Source organism: Mesoplodon densirostris, chromosome 4 (assembly GCF_025265405.1).
Source record: "Mesoplodon densirostris isolate mMesDen1 chromosome 4, mMesDen1 primary haplotype, whole genome shotgun sequence".
NCBI lineage: Eukaryota > Metazoa > Chordata > Mammalia > Artiodactyla > Ziphiidae > Mesoplodon > Mesoplodon densirostris.
In genome coordinates this window covers 94,304,824-94,324,151 of record NC_082664.1, presented here as the reverse complement: position 1 = coordinate 94,324,151, position 19,328 = coordinate 94,304,824, and the positions used below count along the sequence as shown (strand labels likewise).

Sequence of the window (19,328 nt, the reverse complement as noted above, 5' to 3'; positions counted from 1 at the left end):
CTCAGCTTTGCAGATTATCCAAGAATGACCATTTGTCCTTATTTCTGTTTCACTTGGAAGTTAAGATTATTAACGTGATTATTTACTCAGCTTGAGACCCCCATCCACCCATAACATGTACACACAAACACCAGATTAGTCCTTATTAAATGTGGGAAGTGCAAAACTATTGATTTTTTATTTTGTAGAAAAAGATATTTGGATTCAAAAAGAAGAGTTACATATTTGAATTTAGCTTTTTCTTCTCTAGAATTACATTTCTAATTTACTATAATAGTAATAATAACATCAATAATACCTAATGTTTATTGAATTCATACCACATGCAAAGGATTGTTTTAGCACTCATGTATTAATACATGTACTTATCACCAAGACTATAAGGCAAGTAGTCATATTATCCCCAGTTTACAGATCAAGAAGCTCAGGTACAAAGAATTAATTTGCCCAAATTCTCAGCTGGTAAGTGGCAGAAGTGGAATTTGAACCCAAAAGGTCTGGCTCTTAATCATTATATAATGCTATGAAAGTATATAATTAGCTAACATCTTTAATTTTCTACTTAAACTTTATATTAATAATTATTGCTGACAGAATATTTCTTGAATATACTGAAAATGAATAAAATTCCGATTAAAGCAATTGTAAATGATGGTAAACAGAACCAACTACCTTTAAAAAATTAAATATTTTATTTTGATTTATTTTTTTAAATTTTTATTAGAGTATGGTTGATTTACAATGTTGTATTAGTTTCAGGTGTACAACAAAGTGAATCAGTTATACATATACATATATCCACTCTTTTTTAGATTCTTTTCCCATATAGGCCATTACAGAGTATTGAGTAGAGTTCTCTGTTCTATACAGTAGGTCCTTATTAGTTATCTATTTTATATATAGTAGTGTGTATATGTCAATCCAGTCTACCAATTTATCCCTCCCCTCCCTTACCCCCTGGTAACTATAAGTTTGTTTTCTACATCTGTAATTCTGTTTCTGTTTTGTACATAAGTTCATTTGTACCTAAAAAATATTAAATATTTTAAACTGATAGTGAGCTTTTTGATAATGAAAACAGAGTCTAAAACCAAATTATGAGTCCTGATCACATAATATTTTATAACTTTATACCATTTAATTAATTTTTAACCATTATTGAAATTGCCACAAGAATGTTAACCTACTGTTTCATTATATATCATTTCCTAAAGTGCTGTATTTTAATACTCTAAGTACAGTAAAAAAAACTCTCAATTTTTTAAAATGGCATAGAAATTAAAAGTTTAATGAACCATTTTATGTATCTACTGTTAATTATACTTTCAGCTTGAGACATTCTCTTTCTTGCACTTAACATAATACAAAGAAAATTCCAACTGAAAATTATCTGCATAAATCAAGTTTCCAGAGGCTGTTTTCTAAAATATTCACTTAAGTGGAGGAAATTCTAATTTTTTATTCCATGCCTTCACTTCATCCTCTTATTTATTCTTCTGGCTTCATTTTTCCTATCTGGAGAATAAAATTTTTACCCATTTCATCAGGATTAATGTAGCCTAGTTAATATGTGTTATCTGTTTCCAATATATGCTGCATATAGAAGTCATTTCCCCACTATACTATGGTTAGCACTAGTCAGAGATCATCCAATTGAGAGTTCTACAGCTGCTTATCTAGAAATTGAGGTCTATGAAGAAAATGCAAAGGAATGGATATTTATATTTTAAAGTATTTATGAAGCATTGTCAGAATGCATAGAACTGTATGGTAATTTTAGGATACAAATTAAGAAAAACAGCACTGGTTTCTGAACTCCAGAAGTTAACATCTAGTATAAACAGCAAAACACATATGTAAACACACACGTAGATACACCTTAATTAAAAGAAAAGAAAACTTCTCTGAATCCTTGTCTGCAAATGGTATCTTAAAAACTTTTAAGATACAGCCCTGAAGGAGAGGCTAAGGGAAATGTTAACAATTGCTTACAAGCATGTGAAGGATGTGATGCTGATGCATTCATGCAAAATTCAACAAATCTTCAGTTAGAGCCAATTCTGTGCTAGGCTCAATTCAGAGACAAACCTTGCCCTCTTGGAGCACTTTATCTGGCAGCTAACTCTTCTTGTTCAGCAAAGGAAGATCAAAGGGAAATAGTTTATTATGCAGCAGAATCCAAATAGGTTAAGTTTATATCAATACAATGAAGAATACTAAAGAAATTCACTGATTCAACCAATTTGCAATACCTTCAAAATTGAGTAAATATATCTATTTAAAAACATACAGAATAGTTGATTTCTAAAGATCTTACCACTGTAAAATGTGAAGTTAGGTTTTTCCTTCTAGTCCCTTTCTCCTGCTATTTCCCTCTTTATTCAATATTTTCTCTGAGAAAGGAGAGTACTGATGCATAGGCTTAGAGTATCTTTCATGCTCAGTTTTAATTAGGGAATGAAATCTGTCATGTTTGCTGTTTTTTTCGTTTATAGACCAACTGTCTACAAAATATAAATATAGAATGATAGAGGTATTGTTGATTATGCTATGTGGATGCTTTCCCTTCAGGTTCAGTCATGACAATATATTCATATTGTCCCATCTCTAAACCCTTTTCCTCTACCCTCTGCCTGCCCATTGCCCACCATATTTTTGTTACACTCTGACACTCAATAGGTGATAAACATTGTTAATCTTATCCTTCCGAACATTGGGGTTAAGGACATCAAAAAATCTTTAGATTTTTAACAACCCAATTAAAAAATGGGCAAAATGTCTGAACAGATACCTTACCAAAGTAGATACACAGTTGGCAAATAAGCATATGAACATATGTTCAATCTTTAAAGATTCTACTTTTAACCAGGATGAGGACAGACTTGAAAATGGCAAGGTTCCTCACACAGTAATATTCTATATTGTTTGATGTATTTAAAAGATCATTTCACTAGGAAATCAACAGACCTAAAAATATATTGCTTGGAAGAGCATTAAGTAGTACTGGCAGAGTTAATACACTATCAATCCTGACTTTCTGGTCTGTTTTGCCCCGTGTGCTGTGCCCTTTTTTATTCAAGAAAACCCAAGAATGAAGAAACTAAAGTTATCATTCTTTCATTTAAGTGCAGAGAAGGAAGTAGTGTTCCTACAGATTTTAAAGTGTTTTAACTTTCCTGTTTTCAAAAAAAGTTTTTATTTTTTAGAGCAGTTTTAGGTTCACAGCAAAATTGAGGGGAAGATACAGAGATTTCCCATCTACCCCCTGCTCCCACACATGCATAGCCTCCCCAGTTATCACATCCCCCACCAGAGTGGTATGGTTGTTATAATTAATGAACCTACATTGACCATCATTATCAACCACAGCCCATAGTTTACTTTATGGTGTACTCTTGGTGTCTGGACATGTATCATCATTTCTGTATCATACAAAGTATTTTTACTGGCCTAAGAGTCCTCTGTTCTCGGCCTGTTCATTTCTCTCCCTTACCCACAACTCTTGGAGACCACTGATCTTTTCACTGTCTCCATGGTTTTGCTTTTTCCAGAATGTTATATAATTGGAATCATAGAGTATGTAGCCTTTTCAGGTTGGCCTCTTTCACTTAGTAATATGCATTTAAGGTTCCTGCATGTCTTTCCATGAGTTAGCAGAAAAAAAATTCTTAGTGTTTGATCACATAAAAATCCACCAATCCCAGCTCCTTCAATATTTCTTTTCCCTGAGCCTTTTAATATTTATATTTAAAAGTTTTGAGGGGCCATATATTAATATAGATGTTCTAGCATGATAACTAAGAATTATTTTAAAGTTGAAAATAAGTGGAAACAGTGGCTTAATGGTTATTAGGCCACTCAGAACATTTAATTTTGTCCTCGACCAAATATACTTTCTTGGGCACATTAAAACTAAGAATTGGTACCAAAAAAGAAAAACATTTTAATGTTAAATGACTTTTATGATCTTCTGTCAAGCTGTGATTGTTAGATGGAAAATCTTCACCATTATATATTTATATTACATTCAAGGCTATAGATTCTATTCATTTTTATATCATAGAAGTACATCCAAATACATACATACATGTACACAAAAAACACGTCTCATATTTCCAAAATAAAGAACTCTTAAAACTCAACAATAAACAAATAAGCAACCCAGTTAAAAATTGGGCAAAAGGTCTGAACAGATGTCTCATCAAAGAAAATACACAGATGGCAAATAAGCATATGAAAATATGCTCAACATTATATGTCATTAGGGACTTACAGAATAAAACAGCGAGATACCACTACACAATTATTAGAATGACTGAAAGTTTTTAAGATACCATTTGCAGACAAGGATGCCGAGCAACTGGAACTGCCATTCATTGCTAGTGGGGATGTAAAGTGGTACAGCCACTTTGGAAAACAGTTTGGTTTCTTACTGAATGTTAAATATACTCTTATCATACAATCCATCAATCCTGCCATAAGTGTTTATCCAATTGAGCTTAAAATTTAAGTCCACACCAAAACCTGAACATGAATATTTATAACAGAGTTTTATTCTAAACCATCAAAACTGGAAGCAACCAAAATGCCCTTTAGCATATGAATGGATAAGCTACGGTACATATGTACTTTGGAATATTTTTCAGCGATAAAAGGAAATAAGCTATCAAGACACAAAAAGATAGGGAGGAACCTTCAATGCTTATTGCTAAGTGAAAGAAGTCAGTCTGAAAGACTCCATACTGTATGATTCCAGTTGTATGACACTCTGGAAAAGGCTAAACTATAGAGACAGTAAAATGATTAGTTGTTGCCAGGGGCTTGGGAAGAGGGGAGTAGGATGAAAATGTGAAGCATGGGATTGTTAAGGCAGTGAAACTGTTTTATATGATTCTGTAATAGTGGATACATGATATTATACATTTGTCAAAACACATAGAACTATACAAGGCAAAGAGTGAACTTTAGACTATGGAGTTTAGTTAACAATATGTAATTACTGATTCATTAATTGTAACAGATATACCACATTAATGCAAAAATGTTAATAAATAGAAGGACTGTGTGGGGAAGTGGTAGTGGTATGTAGGAACTCTACTATGTACTCATTTTTTCCTGTAAATCTAAAACTGTTCTAAAGAAAAGTCTATTAATTTAAAAAATACAGTCTAGATTTTAATTAATAATATTATATGATTGAGTGTATAAGAAACTATAGAGTTGACACTTGAACATAGCAGGAATTGGGGCACCGACCCTGGCAGAGTAGAAAATCCATGTATCAGAGTCGGCCCTCTGTATCTGTAGGTTCCGCATCCTCGGGTTCAACCAACCGCAGATCATGTACTACCTTAGTACATATTTATTGAAAAAAAATCATTTGTAAGTAGACTAACACAGTTCAAACCCATTTTGTTCAAGAGTCAACTGTAGTGGAACTTTTTATGATTTATTCTTAACCCAAATATGTAGTAATTCTGGGGTTTGTTATTAATTACTACTATTAATGTCTTTGGTGATGGATTAAGATCTGCTTACCAAGATAATGACTTCTCTTTGTGAAATATGCACAGTTATGAGGAGTAAGTTTACAACGCAAACACACTTTGGGAAGTGTAGGAAATACAAATATTCTATATACAGACCACTACTACACTCGTGTGTGATATCTCTCAGGTGTATTGGGATAGAAAAATAACTGAGGTCCAGGAATATTTTAGAAACTTGATCTGGTGACTTTAATTGTGATGTCATCAAAATATCTGGATATTAATAAAATACATATCAAAATTCAGTTAGTATTTTCTCCTACAGAAAACAAAAATGAATGATACCCAGCAGTATATGCCAAATGCTAAAAAGAACAGGATGGAAAATCAATTCAACCGTTATTCAGAAGAAAGAGGTGTTACATATCCTAGGTGGTCAAGGGAGGATTTGAGGAACAGATAGAACTTGAATTACATCTTGAAGGATAGATAAGGTTGACATAGGTAGAATGGAAACGTCATGCTAATTGAGAAATAAAAGTATGTGTAAGATAGTAGAGTCAACGATTCATAAGTCATTTTCAGAAGATTGAAATTAGAGCTATCTGTCTGGAGTAGGAAACATATCAAAGAGATAGAAAAAGGTGGAATAGGAGTTAGGATGAGATTGTTGAGGGCCTTGATTGCCAATTTAAGGAATTTTAACTTTTATTTGTAGATAATGAGGAGTCATTGAAGGTTTGAAATTTGAAAAATGTCAGGATATAAATTGTGTTTTAGAAAAATTAATTGGATGTGCAGAGTAGTTAGAGACAATTACTAGACTCGTATAAGCCAGATTTTCTTCCTCTGCTAATAGTATGAGTTGACCCATAATGGGCTATTGTGATTTTTAAGTAAGTTAATAAATAAATATTTTCAAAATGTCTCAGTTTAACTTCGAATACAGGAAGTATCAGTAGTTATAACCCATATGACCGAAAGCTCTTTGGTGTCCTCAATAATTTTTATGAGTGTAAGTTGTCTCAAGTCTAAAAAGTTTGAAAACACCTTTTCTAAATTAATTTTATTTCTCCTGGTCTGTTTAGTTGCAGTTTGTACTTTGTATATTGTACCCTTATTATCGTAGGTTAAATAGTTTTGGCCACTTTATATAACTTTCTACATACATAGGTTTATAAATAAAATCTCCATGGCACATGCATACAGAAATGCTCAATATATTCCAAAATGTCTGGAGAATTTCTTAATGATATTTTAAAACATCAAGTTGCAAATTATAATTAAATTATGTAAGTAAATAGTAAAGCATGTAAAACATTTGTTTGATCAACTTGGTTACTAGTTTAATGTTAGAATGGTTTTAATTAAAGAGTAAGGCTAAGAAATGTATTTACACTGCTCTGATTTTTGTACACTGTTACAATTACAAGAACAGGAAAGAATTTTTCTAAATATGTGTTGTGTATTTAAATCCTGTATCTTAGTGTTATATTTTTTACATATCGTGCATGTGATTGCTCCAATTATTATTAAACCTGTGTGTGTGCATGCACACACAATATTGTAAATTCAAAAGAATTGACTTCAAAGAACAGTACACTCTTGATTTTGTATACTTGTGTCTCTCTTGGACATCTTCAGTCCCTCCCTTCATTGCCTTTTGATTACAAAAATCCACTTTCCAAATTTTTCTCTCAATAAGGCTGTTTTAAGATATTCATAGACCCTAAGTACTACTATTTCCCAAGACCACCCTATACCAATCTAACATTAAAATATATCCATATTTCTCATTAGATACAATATTTTATAACTGTTTTAAAGTTTTATATAAATTTTCTTTTGAAATTACTTGACCTAAAGTAACTCATTTTATTTATCATTTGCTATCAACTTTCTGCAAATATTGTACATTCTAGGAAGTTCTTGCAAAGTGAAAAAAAATTATCAAATTGTTTTCAAATGTTATGAAAAATATTGATAAATTTAATAAATAATGAAGTTAGCTTGATATATTTTATAAGTTAAATATTTGCTAATCTCTTTTTATTTTCTTGTCAAATTTTACTGTCAATATCTAAATTTCAAAGGTTTAAATATATTTGTAAGCTTGATGTTTTCACAGGCTCTAGGCTCTAGGCTCTGTGCCTAAGGGGCAAATGAATAAAATGTCCCTGCCCTTAACTCTGAAATCTTTTCAAAAGACTATCCCGCTTCCTTTTCACCAAATTTCTTGAACTATAGACTAAATCTGCGCACTTTTCCTCAATTTAACACTTGCATTCTAACTTTTCATCTGTTTAATGGCTTTATCTCTTCAAGGCCATCAATGACCTCCTCAGCGCCAAATTCAAGAGTTTTTCAATAGTCATAAATTTCTTCTCTGCATCTTTTGGCACTCTCAACATCCCTAGTTCTATTCCTAATTCTCACTGTTTCTCTAATCCTGCACTACCTTGATCTATTAATTTATTTTAAAATGATTAATTTTTGTGTAGCCATATCTATGTATCTTTTTTGATAATTGTATTTTTTTATGCTTAAAAGTATTTTTTACATTCCACTATCTGAAATACATTTTATTCTAGCTTTTGTAATGTAAGTTTTAAATATATCTCTTAAATTCATCTGGAATTAATTTTGGGATATGATGTGAGATGAAACTCTAAACTGATATTTTATTCCTGCAAATAGCTAGCTCATTTTTTCAATATTAGTTATTAAATACATCATTACATTTTTTACTGATGCAATGCCTCTATTTTACCTTACATTGGCTATCTAGTTTTGTCCCATTGATGTTATCTATCTGTCTGCTATATACCCACACTAATTTATTGAAGGTTACCAATTCTGAAGTGACTCATTACATTTATAGGTAGCTCTGATCCTAGGTGTTACTAAATACTCTCAGATATATCCTCTAAAGCTATGCAGAATAAATCAAAACTTTTTCCACATAACACCCCTTCAGAGAGATGAAGACATTGGTCATGCCCCTCCATCAGGCAAAGCATCTGTAGTTTCTTCAGCCATACCTTACACTGCATGGATTCCAGACTCTTCACCAGTTATATTACTTATTTAAAACCAGTTTCTCAGCAAGAACTAGATCTATATAGATAGCCCAAGACAGAATACTGTTCATTATTTCCCTTAATATAGACATAAACTACAGTAATATAATCTCACCATCTTCCTTAAGCATATTTTTAATCATTTCATTATTTTGGAGTACTGATATAATAAAAAGTGTGCATAGCAAAAAGAAATTTTATTTCAGATTAGTATATTTTGAAGGTTATTTTATAAAGTTTAAGTATAATAATAATTCATATTTTATATATAAAGACAAATATCAGATATCCCTTTTAACATGATTTATTTCTTTATTTTTAAAGCATGCTTTTTTTTTTTTTTTTTTTTTTTCTTTTTGCGGTATGCGGGCCTCTCACTGTTGTGGCCTCTCCCGTTGCGGAGCACAGGCTCCGGATGCGCAGGCCCAGCGGCCATGGCTCACGGGCCCAGCCGCTCCGCGGCATATGGGATCCTCCCAGACCGGGGCACGAACCCGTATCCCCTGCATCGGCAGGCGGACTCTTAACCACTGCGCCACCAGGGAGGCCCTAAAGCATGCTTTGAGGACAAAAAATTTCAAAATGATCTTATGTGGTATGTGCAGAATTGAAATGTATTAAATGCAAATTAAAATGTGAATGTCAGTGTTAAAGGTGACAAAATACACTTTGCTACTCTGATATGATTAATAGAATATTTCTATGCTTTTAAAAAATTAGGTCATTTATTTCTACAATTTCATCTAGTTTTTAAATGGTGAGGTAGGAGAAATAGTGTAATTCTGCTCTTTGTAAGTAGTGCTCCACAAATAGAGTACTGCAGATACAGAGTCATTATACTCCCCCAAAGGTGAAGCCAACTCCAGTATGATTATCACAGTATTTTCTGCAACATATGAAATTATAGCAAATATTCACTGAGTGTTTACTATTGCCAGACCCCATTCTAGGCACTGGGATTTTACCGATCTGGAGAAGAGTGTCTAAAAGTGAATTGTGGAGTTATCTTTATGCTTCTTATTAGCTTATATTTAACTCAGTATCCTTTATGCTTCCTATTGTTAACTGACAGCCTGTTAAGGTTATAAATTTAACACCGTATGACAATGAGTGAACATATTTATATAATAGTGAAAACCATCATGATTTGATTATGTAGTGAAAGGATTAGTTAACTAAGTCATGAGCAAATTTGTCTCATCTCTCTAATTGCCAGGCATCTGTATTTGATATGTCTGTGTAGGCACTCAAACCATTCTTTTCTAAAGTGGAAAAATATAAAATTGATTTTTCACAAAAATATAGAAGTTGTGAGAAGATTATGCCTTTAGTTAACTTAATCTTCCAAGCACCTTGGAAACCCCTGGGTGATATACATAAAATCACTGGAGAAATGATTAGTTGAATTTTTTAATTCAGCCTAAGATTATGTTAACTATTTTAGAAGCAGTGACACATTGATGGCTTATATTGAGGTTGTAAAGTACACAAGACTTTATTCATGTAAGTAAATCACATCGCCATTTTGTCATCATGTGATTTTTTTTTACTAAAGTTCAGGTCTTTATATTCTGTCTAATATTCAATATCCCTCTCTGTCAGAATGTTTAAAGTTTTAATTCAGCCACCTTAAATCCTATTTGTAAATTGATAATGGAATAATTATAAGTAAATGATACATGAGTATATTAGAAAATTATGGTACCCGACATATTAGCTATTCCTTTCATTTATTTGTCATCAGCAAATTTGAGAGATGTCTTCATCTCTAATGTGCAATGTTATGTAGCTCTTTTCCATCTTCTATTAATCATTGCACTTTGCACTTTTTTACACCCACTAGAAGTTATAAGTTTTGATCCTAGCTCTTTTCTCTTGAGGCATACTGGGCTTCCTATTCTCTCCTTGTCATATCTGCAGTCCTTAAATCTTCATGCTATGACAGCATGGTGTCATTTATTCATTCATTCATTCAATCATATGCAGGCATTTTCTCCCCCACTTTCTGAGCAAAGACTATTTATTATTCCCCTACTTCCGTTCTCCTCTTTTTCCACAGCTGTAGAATTTTTAGCTGGCTGCACATAATGAACATTACATTTCCCAGTCTCCCTTGCAGTTCAGTTTGGCCACGTGACCAAGTTCTAGCTGATGCGATGTTAAGTGGAGTGAAATATCCCATGGCAAATCCCAGAAATCTTCCATAAGAGGTAGCCAGCAGGAACCCCTTATACCCACTTTTTCTTCCTTTGTTCCATTCTCCTGCTGGAATATGGATTCTACCCTAGATTATGAGAACAAAGTGATTGTGGAACTGTGAGCTGACTGGAGCCTGTTAACTCTCAGATGATTTTATGGAGCAGAGTTGTCACTTCTCTAGATGTTCATTGGCTGGAGAAATAAATGATTTTGTTTAAGCCAAACCAAATCTTTAACTAATACACATCAATTTCATTTTCCCATCAGACACATTCTTCACAAAATGCACATAAAAATGCCCATTTTTTCAGTTATTATAAGCCACCAGCCAGAAAGGCAAATTCTGTATTCAAAGGGAAGTCCTATTAACTATTGTTAATAGTCAGGTACTTACTTTCATAGTTTTTTTTTTTTCACTTCTAAAGTCAGGAATTTAAACTAGACGAAGAAATGAAAACAGGACCTGTGCTCTCATGTCCTTCCTTTTCCTATTCAGAACTTCAGTATTGTTAGAGATTCCAAGTTTCTTCTGGTGCTGTCATTCATTCCTACATATGTCAGCATTCAGTTAGCTTGATGAATCTTCACCAGTCCTCCTTTACATTGATACACCCATCAGAATACCCTACCCCCATGCCACAGTGAGTTATGTCAAGCATGTGTTCATTTGCTTCTTAGGTAGCAAATGATCTAATTTCAGCGAGCTTTTCTTTTCTTTTTTTTTCATAAATGTATTTATTTTATTTATTTATTTTTGACTGTGTTGGGTCTTTGTTGCTGTGCGTGGGCTCTCTCTAGTTGCAGCAAGCAGTGGCTTTTCTTGTTGTGGAGCATGGGCTCTAGGCGCACGGGCTTCAATAGTTGTGGCTTGCAGGCTCTATAGTGCAGGCTCAGTAGTTGTGGCACACAGGCTTAGTTGCCCTGCGGCACGTGGGATCTTCCCAGACCAGGGATCAAACCCGTGTCCCCTGCATTGGCAGGCGGATCCTTAACCACTGTGCCACCAGGGAAGCTTTTCTGACTGTTTCTTATTGTGACATAAAGCATGAGATGCTGTTGCCAATCTTTAAGAAAGACCTGATTCACCATTCTTGGTTAGAACAGCATAATTGTTCATTTGTGAAAAAAACAATTTATTGGGTACTTAACTATGTTCAGTATTCTGCATATATGTTCTTTTTCTCATCTATATTTATTTCATTTGCCATATTCTTAATGATAGTTTAGATTCCCTAGCCTCTTTAGTTTTTTCTTCTTGGCTTCCTTCCTGAATTAGTTATTTTTTTAAACCCACTCTAAAAATTCTTCTCTAATAAGCTGTAGCATAGAAAAGAGTATCTCAAGCCTTTTCACTTTCACATCTAGCCAAGAAAAACAGCTTATATTTCTATTACACATGATTGGTGGCCATCTCAGACACAAGGACAAACACAACAGTTACATCCCAAGTCACTCCCAATAGTTCACTGATGTCCTTACATCCTGGAATTTCTCCTGGCTAGTTGTTGAGTTCCTGGAAGCATTTCTTTTCATTCTTTCTGGATGGTTCCCTAGATATACATTGCCTGTGTACTTTGTTAATCTTCTAAGTGGAACATAATACTGGAATGAACCACCTTGATGTCAAACCTAGCTTCTTTCAGTAAATATGATAAAACACAAATACTCAACATATTCTTGACAACAGTGGTTCAAATTATTTCTATCCCATTTACTCATTCCTCTTGCTGTGCCCATTTCCTCAGCTTCTAGACCCAATGGATGTTGAGGCTAAGAGATAAGAATAGGGAATTAGAGAAGTCAAGGATCATTTTAAACCTGGCTAATTTTGAGAATGAGTAGATGAGAAGAAGTTGGGGTGGGACTAATAATGTGTTGAATTTTATGAAGATGCTGAGTTTGAAAATTTGGCACTTTTCTGTATCTTGTTCCTAAATTTTACATAAGCAAATTACTCTGTGATCTAAATCCACAATTAAATTCTAGCTGTGCTAGATGTATAAGGTTAACAGAATTGTTTGTTAGCAATAAAAAATAATGTGTAGCACCAAAAGTTTTCAGGTGATATTGGACTTTTAAAAATATGGCAATAATGTTAGTGTTTTTAAATTTTTTAATATTTACCCAGTATTCCCAATATTCACAGTGGTAAAGGGGAATATCTGTAGCCTTATATGCACTCCTCTAAGCCTGCTTCCCCCTTTAATCTGTAATCTACAACCACATTCTGGAATTTCATCATTTTCCATGCTCTGATCACAATACTGAGGTCTTCAAAAGATGAAGTAAATCAAAATGTCCCAGTTTGATTATCATTGCATGCAGGGCTTAAATTTTACTAGTGGAAATGATATTGAGACATGTATTGAAGTATAACTACTCTTTCTATTTAATACCTTCCTCCATTGATAAAATGGAATCATTGAGCTCTTTAATTGTACTATGGAAATGAGAATTCTTTGGTTTGAAGTGGCTAGATAGTTCCTCAGTTCTTTCCTTACCATTACTTTTCATTTTGAATTTGTTTTTTTATTATTATAACTTCCTGGAGTCATAAAATATTGAAAGATAATGGCAGTATATTTTAGCCAGTAGCTTCTCAATCATATTATTGCTATTATTAACCACTTTTAAAGGCATAGCTTAGTTGTGACAAGATCTTTGTAATTAAGATTGGTTTATTCACTGATGCCAGTAGTTGTTATAAATGAGCTCCTCAACTACTTTTAGTCTGCTGTTTAGTGAAATCAAGATCTTTAAGTAAATAGTTTGTTGAATTCTTAGTGACAACTAGTAATTTAATCCATAAGTCACTGTTTTGGCTTTGACTACAAAAAGAAAGCTGTTTTTACTGTTCTAACTCTAAGAAAGGGAATAAAAATTGTTGTGCCATTAAAAGCCAAATGATTTGTTGGTGTGAGATTTAGAATGAAATAAAATAATGTTTGTATATAATTATGAGAACTGAATATAAAATATTTTGATGATTAAACTAATTTTAATGCTCCACACCCTTCAAATAGAAATAGAATTATGTTTAATTTTAAAAGTATCGCTGGAAGAAGTAGCAGTTTTGTTTATAGATGGTACTCAGTGAAATGAATGATATATTTACCTCTAATCAAGGAATGATTCTTTAAAGCAAATGTGTTCGAAAGCAGAGTAACATAAAACATATATTGACCATTGTAGATAAGTTGCTTATAGGAAGATAAAAGACTCATGTACTACTTTAAATCTGTTTCAGTCTTCAATTTATTTTTCAGATAGTTTATGAGTCATTTATTTTCTTTTAAACAACTTATGCCTGGAACTTCTATCATGAACCAAGTTTTATCAAAATGTGAAAATTGCTTAAGGACGTGTAGCTGCCAGTATTTTGTTTCAAGGTGTCAACTGAAACACAAGCAAGTGGCCTTTAGTAATGTATGCATATTATTCAAAATCAACTTCCTCAAAAATTACAGTAAAACAGAGAAACACCAAATTATCTTAGGTTGAAATAAATTTGTTCCATCAGGTAAGCAAAGTGACTGCTTAACATGAAAGACAAATTTTATTTTCAGGCTAGTGTTGGTTTAGGACCAGCAGGTGGGTATGCTATGCACACACTGACTTTGCTGTCCAGAGGCAATAATTCAGGGTCTGAGTTGGAAAAGAAGTGAATTCACTTTCCCTGCATTTCTTTATTGGCTTCCACTTGGAGTAGGTGACATAAAGGACTTTGTGGAGGTAGTGACCTCCAGCAGGTTCCAGTTTCTCTTACTTTGCCCACAAACCCCAGAATCCACTGTTATAAGATAACACAATTGATACATGTGGGTGGTAATGCTAATCTTGTCTTTGGATCACTTTACCCTAAAAAGGCATGCCCTGTAACTGTTAAATAACAGATCTAAGACAGAACTTCGGAATACACTAAAAGAAATTAGAAAATTAATCAAATCAAAGCCAGCATAAATGAAACACAAATAGATAAATTATTACCGAAACCCAGAAAGTGTAATTCCCATCAAACCAGCATGAAACTCAAAACAGTTCCACATGATTGCATAATTGCCGGTATCAAATGTAACTGAAATGTTCTGCAACAAGAGAATTGATTCCACACTGTCATCATCACTGGGGGGTAAATCAATTATGGTTCTTATCAATCCTATATCTGTTCTATAATGATGTCAAAAAACACTTAAATGACTTGTCAGTTTAGGTAAAAAGAATCATGTCATTCATTCAGGGATTTATTAAGAAAATAAATGAAACATTAGAAAAAAACTTTAGAAAGTACATTGGCTTGTGGTACAGCGATGGCAATGTTTTGTTTTGCAAGAATTTATGTTGCAACAGCTTGTTTCAGCAGGGTTAGAACTATGCCAGAATTAGAAGCAACTATTCAGTTGTGCAACAAAGAGGATGATTCCAGTGGCATATTACTGAATAATATCATGGGAACATCATTGAACTGTATCACACAGAATTAAATTTCTGTACCAATTTACTGACCTTTCCTTATCATTTATGGCCTCTTTGGAACATAAGGGGGCCAATTTTCCCCTTTGGGCCAGGGAAAGCATGTTCCCTGAATCAGACAGGAAGAAATACTCTTTGTCCTTTTATCTCTGTAGGTTCTATACTTTTATTCAGAAAGAATTGTTTACCTGATCATGTAAAGTATTTACATCTGCTAAATACAACACTTTACTGTCCTTAAAATGGCTCCAAAATTATCAGAATAGGTACAGATACCATATCAGTAGATGTAAGATAAATACAGATTTGTATGTGAAATAGAAATAATCTCTTCCTATTACCTAGAAAATCTCTCCCATATTCTGACTTTTCCTCAAGTCTAAAATACCTCCAAAAGGGAACCAAGTTTTTTTATTACATAGGACTAGAGATAAGGCTCAAAAATATATATACCTTGGATGTGTAACACATAGACATAAATTCATACTACGTTGTAAGTGACTATATCTTCTCTGACAGCAGAATTTGATTGTGCTAGAAGGGAATGAGTATAAGGACACCAAGAATGAAACTGAAAGGGGAAATGGTCATAACAGGAAGAAGTTATGGAAACTCTCATTCACACTTTGCATACAGCTAGCTCTAGGAGTCAACACGTCTGTAGGCTTCATCTAATTCATAGAGATACCAGTTTAGAAGATAAACCACACATCCACTTCATCCCTCTATTTTAACTTCAATATGTCCTGTGAAGTTTTGCTGTCTGGCAGATATATAATGTAATCTATCCTCTTTCCCTCTTTAATTTATATTTAAATATTCTGCAACCCAGGCAATAAAATAATTCTAAACACTTTGGTTTTTAGATCATGATGGTAATCAGCATTGAAAAATTAAATCATGATTTAAAGCCATTTTGGTCATTGGCTTTTAGTACGTTTTAGGCACACATTCTTTGCTAGCAGTCTAAATGAAGAGTTTGATACAGATTAGTTATGTTTTCAACAGAACTGAAAATGAAAAAGAAATAAAAAATATGAGTTTACTGAGGAAGCAGTAAAAATATTAAAAAGGAGATCCAGACACCCCAAACTCTTACCAGAAACTATCACATTTGCCCTTTCTATATTGCCAAATGTGTATCTAGTACTTCTCTTCCGCTTCCATTGCCATCACTTTAGTCCAGGCCTTCGTTATTTGTAACTAAACTATTATTATAGTTTTTAAACTAGATCACTATCTCCAGCCACTCTGACTTTATATTTACCCTTTTTGTATTCATAAAGGACATGTTATAAAGGTTACTCTTCTGCTCCCAAACTTTCAGTCGTATACTCTACTGTAAAGCAAAATAAAATAAAACCTCTTTTCCTTGGAATTCAAAGCCCTCCAAAATCTGACTCCAGCCTACTTTTACAATTTTCTCCCATTGTTCCTCTACAACGTACATGAGCCTTTGGCTCCAAACTGATTTACTCATTGTCTTCCTCTCCCATACAAATTGCCAGAAACTTTTCTTGCGTCTGCCCACCAGTTCCCGTAATTACATTGCATCTCTATTTCAGTATTTCCCAAACATTGCCTCATGGACTGGCTGCATGGAATCACATGATGAGCTCTTTTAAAAATTTCAAACGCCCAGTTCCTACTCCTCAGAAAGTCTTATCTAATAGATTTGAGGTGAGGCTTGGGAATCGTTACTTTAACAACTTCCATTTAGCGACACATTTCTTTCAAAGCCAAATAGAAATTCAAGTTTTTCCTTAATGTTTTACAGTTTTCTAATCTGTCATCATCTATTTTACTTTAAGAACACACTGCTATACTATGAATTAGCAATCACCTCTATTCTTCTATTATTCCTCAATTTTAGCCTATTTTTTTCAGTTTTCTAATCTGTCATCATCTATTTTACTTTAAGAACACACTGCTATACTATGAATTAGCAATCACCTCTATTCTTCTATTATTCCTCAATTTTAGCCTATTTTTTTCATCTAAATTACAAGCTGTTTGAGATTATTTTATAATTCTGCAAATCCCTAGTACTTAGTATAAGGCTTTGTACTTGGCAGGCTCTTATTAAATGCTGAAGTGTAGATAGAATAATACATAAATCCCATATTAACTAGTGTGTCATATTATAAATCAGCAAATATAAATCAGTAATATTCCAGGGTTAAAGAATTAATGAGTGTCTTAATCATACTAAACATCAGAAGAACCTAAGGGTAAAGACTGATTAACCAGAAGTATTTGTTAAATTTCCTTTTAATTTTCGTTACATTTTTTGAGTTTATCTAATTAGATAAGAAGCACAAAATTCCATGGTTAATTCAAACTATAGTTCATCTCAGATTATATTTTATGATGCCAACTCAAAAAAGTTGAGAGATTCCGAACATCTCTAGTTATCTAACCAGTTATAGGTTTTCTTTTTTGGTTTTGGCTAAACCTCTCTTGAACCTATTTATATTTTTAGCATGCAGTACTTGTGTGTGTAACATCTTCCATATGTTTTATGTTTGCTGTGTAATATAGCACATCTATTTTTCTGTCTTGCTCCTAGCACATCAAGGCTTTAAGAAGTACATGCTAGTTCTAATACTTCATGACCTGACTAGCAAGTCTCCATTCTGCTTATCCACATTGTTATGATTTTATAGACATTGAATATAGTCCATCTTAATATTCATCTTAATAAACATTTATTTTTCTAGATCATAGCCCAAATTTTTTAGCCTATGCCATGGATGTCTTATATCTTTCATTCATTCATTCTAGTTCTAGGATGCTTCCATTGTACTGTGTAGTCCTTATTAGTGCTAAGCAAAGAGGACGACATCTGTATTCCAGACGTAGATATACCATGTTGTTTACACAGAACTATTATAATATGTTCTGTTTTATGTCTTACTTTCTTCCCGATGATGCCCATTACTTTACTGGTCTTTTGGGTACAAGTACACATATCTTTAGGGAAAACATCCAGAGTGATTTCTTGATGCTTTTTTTGGTGAGGAAGTTACTGTTTGGAGCCCTTTATCATATAAATATAAATTAAATTTTACTGAAAATTATAAGCTCATCTGCCAGTTTTCTGCTTACCTATATACATATGTTCTCTCTTGCAGAATTTTATCATCATTAGCTTATTTTACTAATTTAAAGATGTTAGCATAATCTGCAAACTTGGAATTTTCATCATATATTCTCATTGTTAGAAAATGTTGACTAAGTTGGATCATTTTACTGATCCCTGAGGAATCTCACTGTTATATATTTTCAAAGTATTCATTCAGACTAATTCTTTATTTTGAATTTGTTCCTTTTTCTTTAGCCAGTGATTCTCAGAATGATGGGCTGGGAGTTGGGGTGGGAGCAGGCGTTGTTGAGCAAAGAACATCCTTCAGGGAAAAAGGTTTCAGAATTACTGGGATTTTTTAAAACTGCACACATTTCATGGAGATTCTAATACTTCCTCCCCATCCTTGAAAAACCATGTTCTGCCCAACCCATCCCTTATAGGACTTATCACTGTAATTAGCCAATGATACTGATAAAAGTATTCTCTATACAACAGGTACTTGAGGGTGAGCAAAGTTCACAATCTATTCAAAGACGGGTTTTAAAAAGTATCTCCCCAATAAAAAGGATCAGCTTTGTCTTAGCATCATAATAGCAACTTCTTTTTTAAAAAACTTGTTTTTTGAACCACATCAGATAATTTTGAAGATCAACAAAATGATGTCGACATGCTTATTTCCTCAGAGAGCTATAGTAAATAGGCACAATTTTCCTCTTACAGAAACTGTCTTGCCTTTCCTCAACATCTATTCTACAAACATCATAATATTTGTAGCAACATAGTAGTGAGATAGGGCAAATTAGGCAAAGGAACTATATGAGAAAAACACAAAGTATAAACTACAGTGGCATTTTGGGGTTAGTTTGCTGTGCTTGTAGCATATACAAGGTGGACTGCCAAGAGAAAAAACAATGAATATAGCAAGGGCCAGATCATGAAGAACCTTATATGGCTAGTTGAGTTTGGGTTTTTATTCTGTAGGAGATGGGGAGCCACTGAAAG

At 33.2% G+C, this 19,328-nt stretch overlaps 2 protein-coding genes across 6 annotated transcripts in view; one reads left to right on the top strand and one right to left on the bottom strand.

Annotated features, from left to right (window-relative positions):
• FAM227B (family with sequence similarity 227 member B) overlaps window positions 1–19,328 on the top strand; it is a 248,255-nt gene that overhangs the window by 107,450 nt on the left and 121,477 nt on the right. The gene's annotated exons all lie outside the window — the stretch shown is intronic.
• FGF7 (fibroblast growth factor 7) overlaps window positions 1–19,328 on the bottom strand; it is a 63,124-nt gene that overhangs the window by 2,579 nt on the left and 41,217 nt on the right. The window lies entirely within an intron of this gene.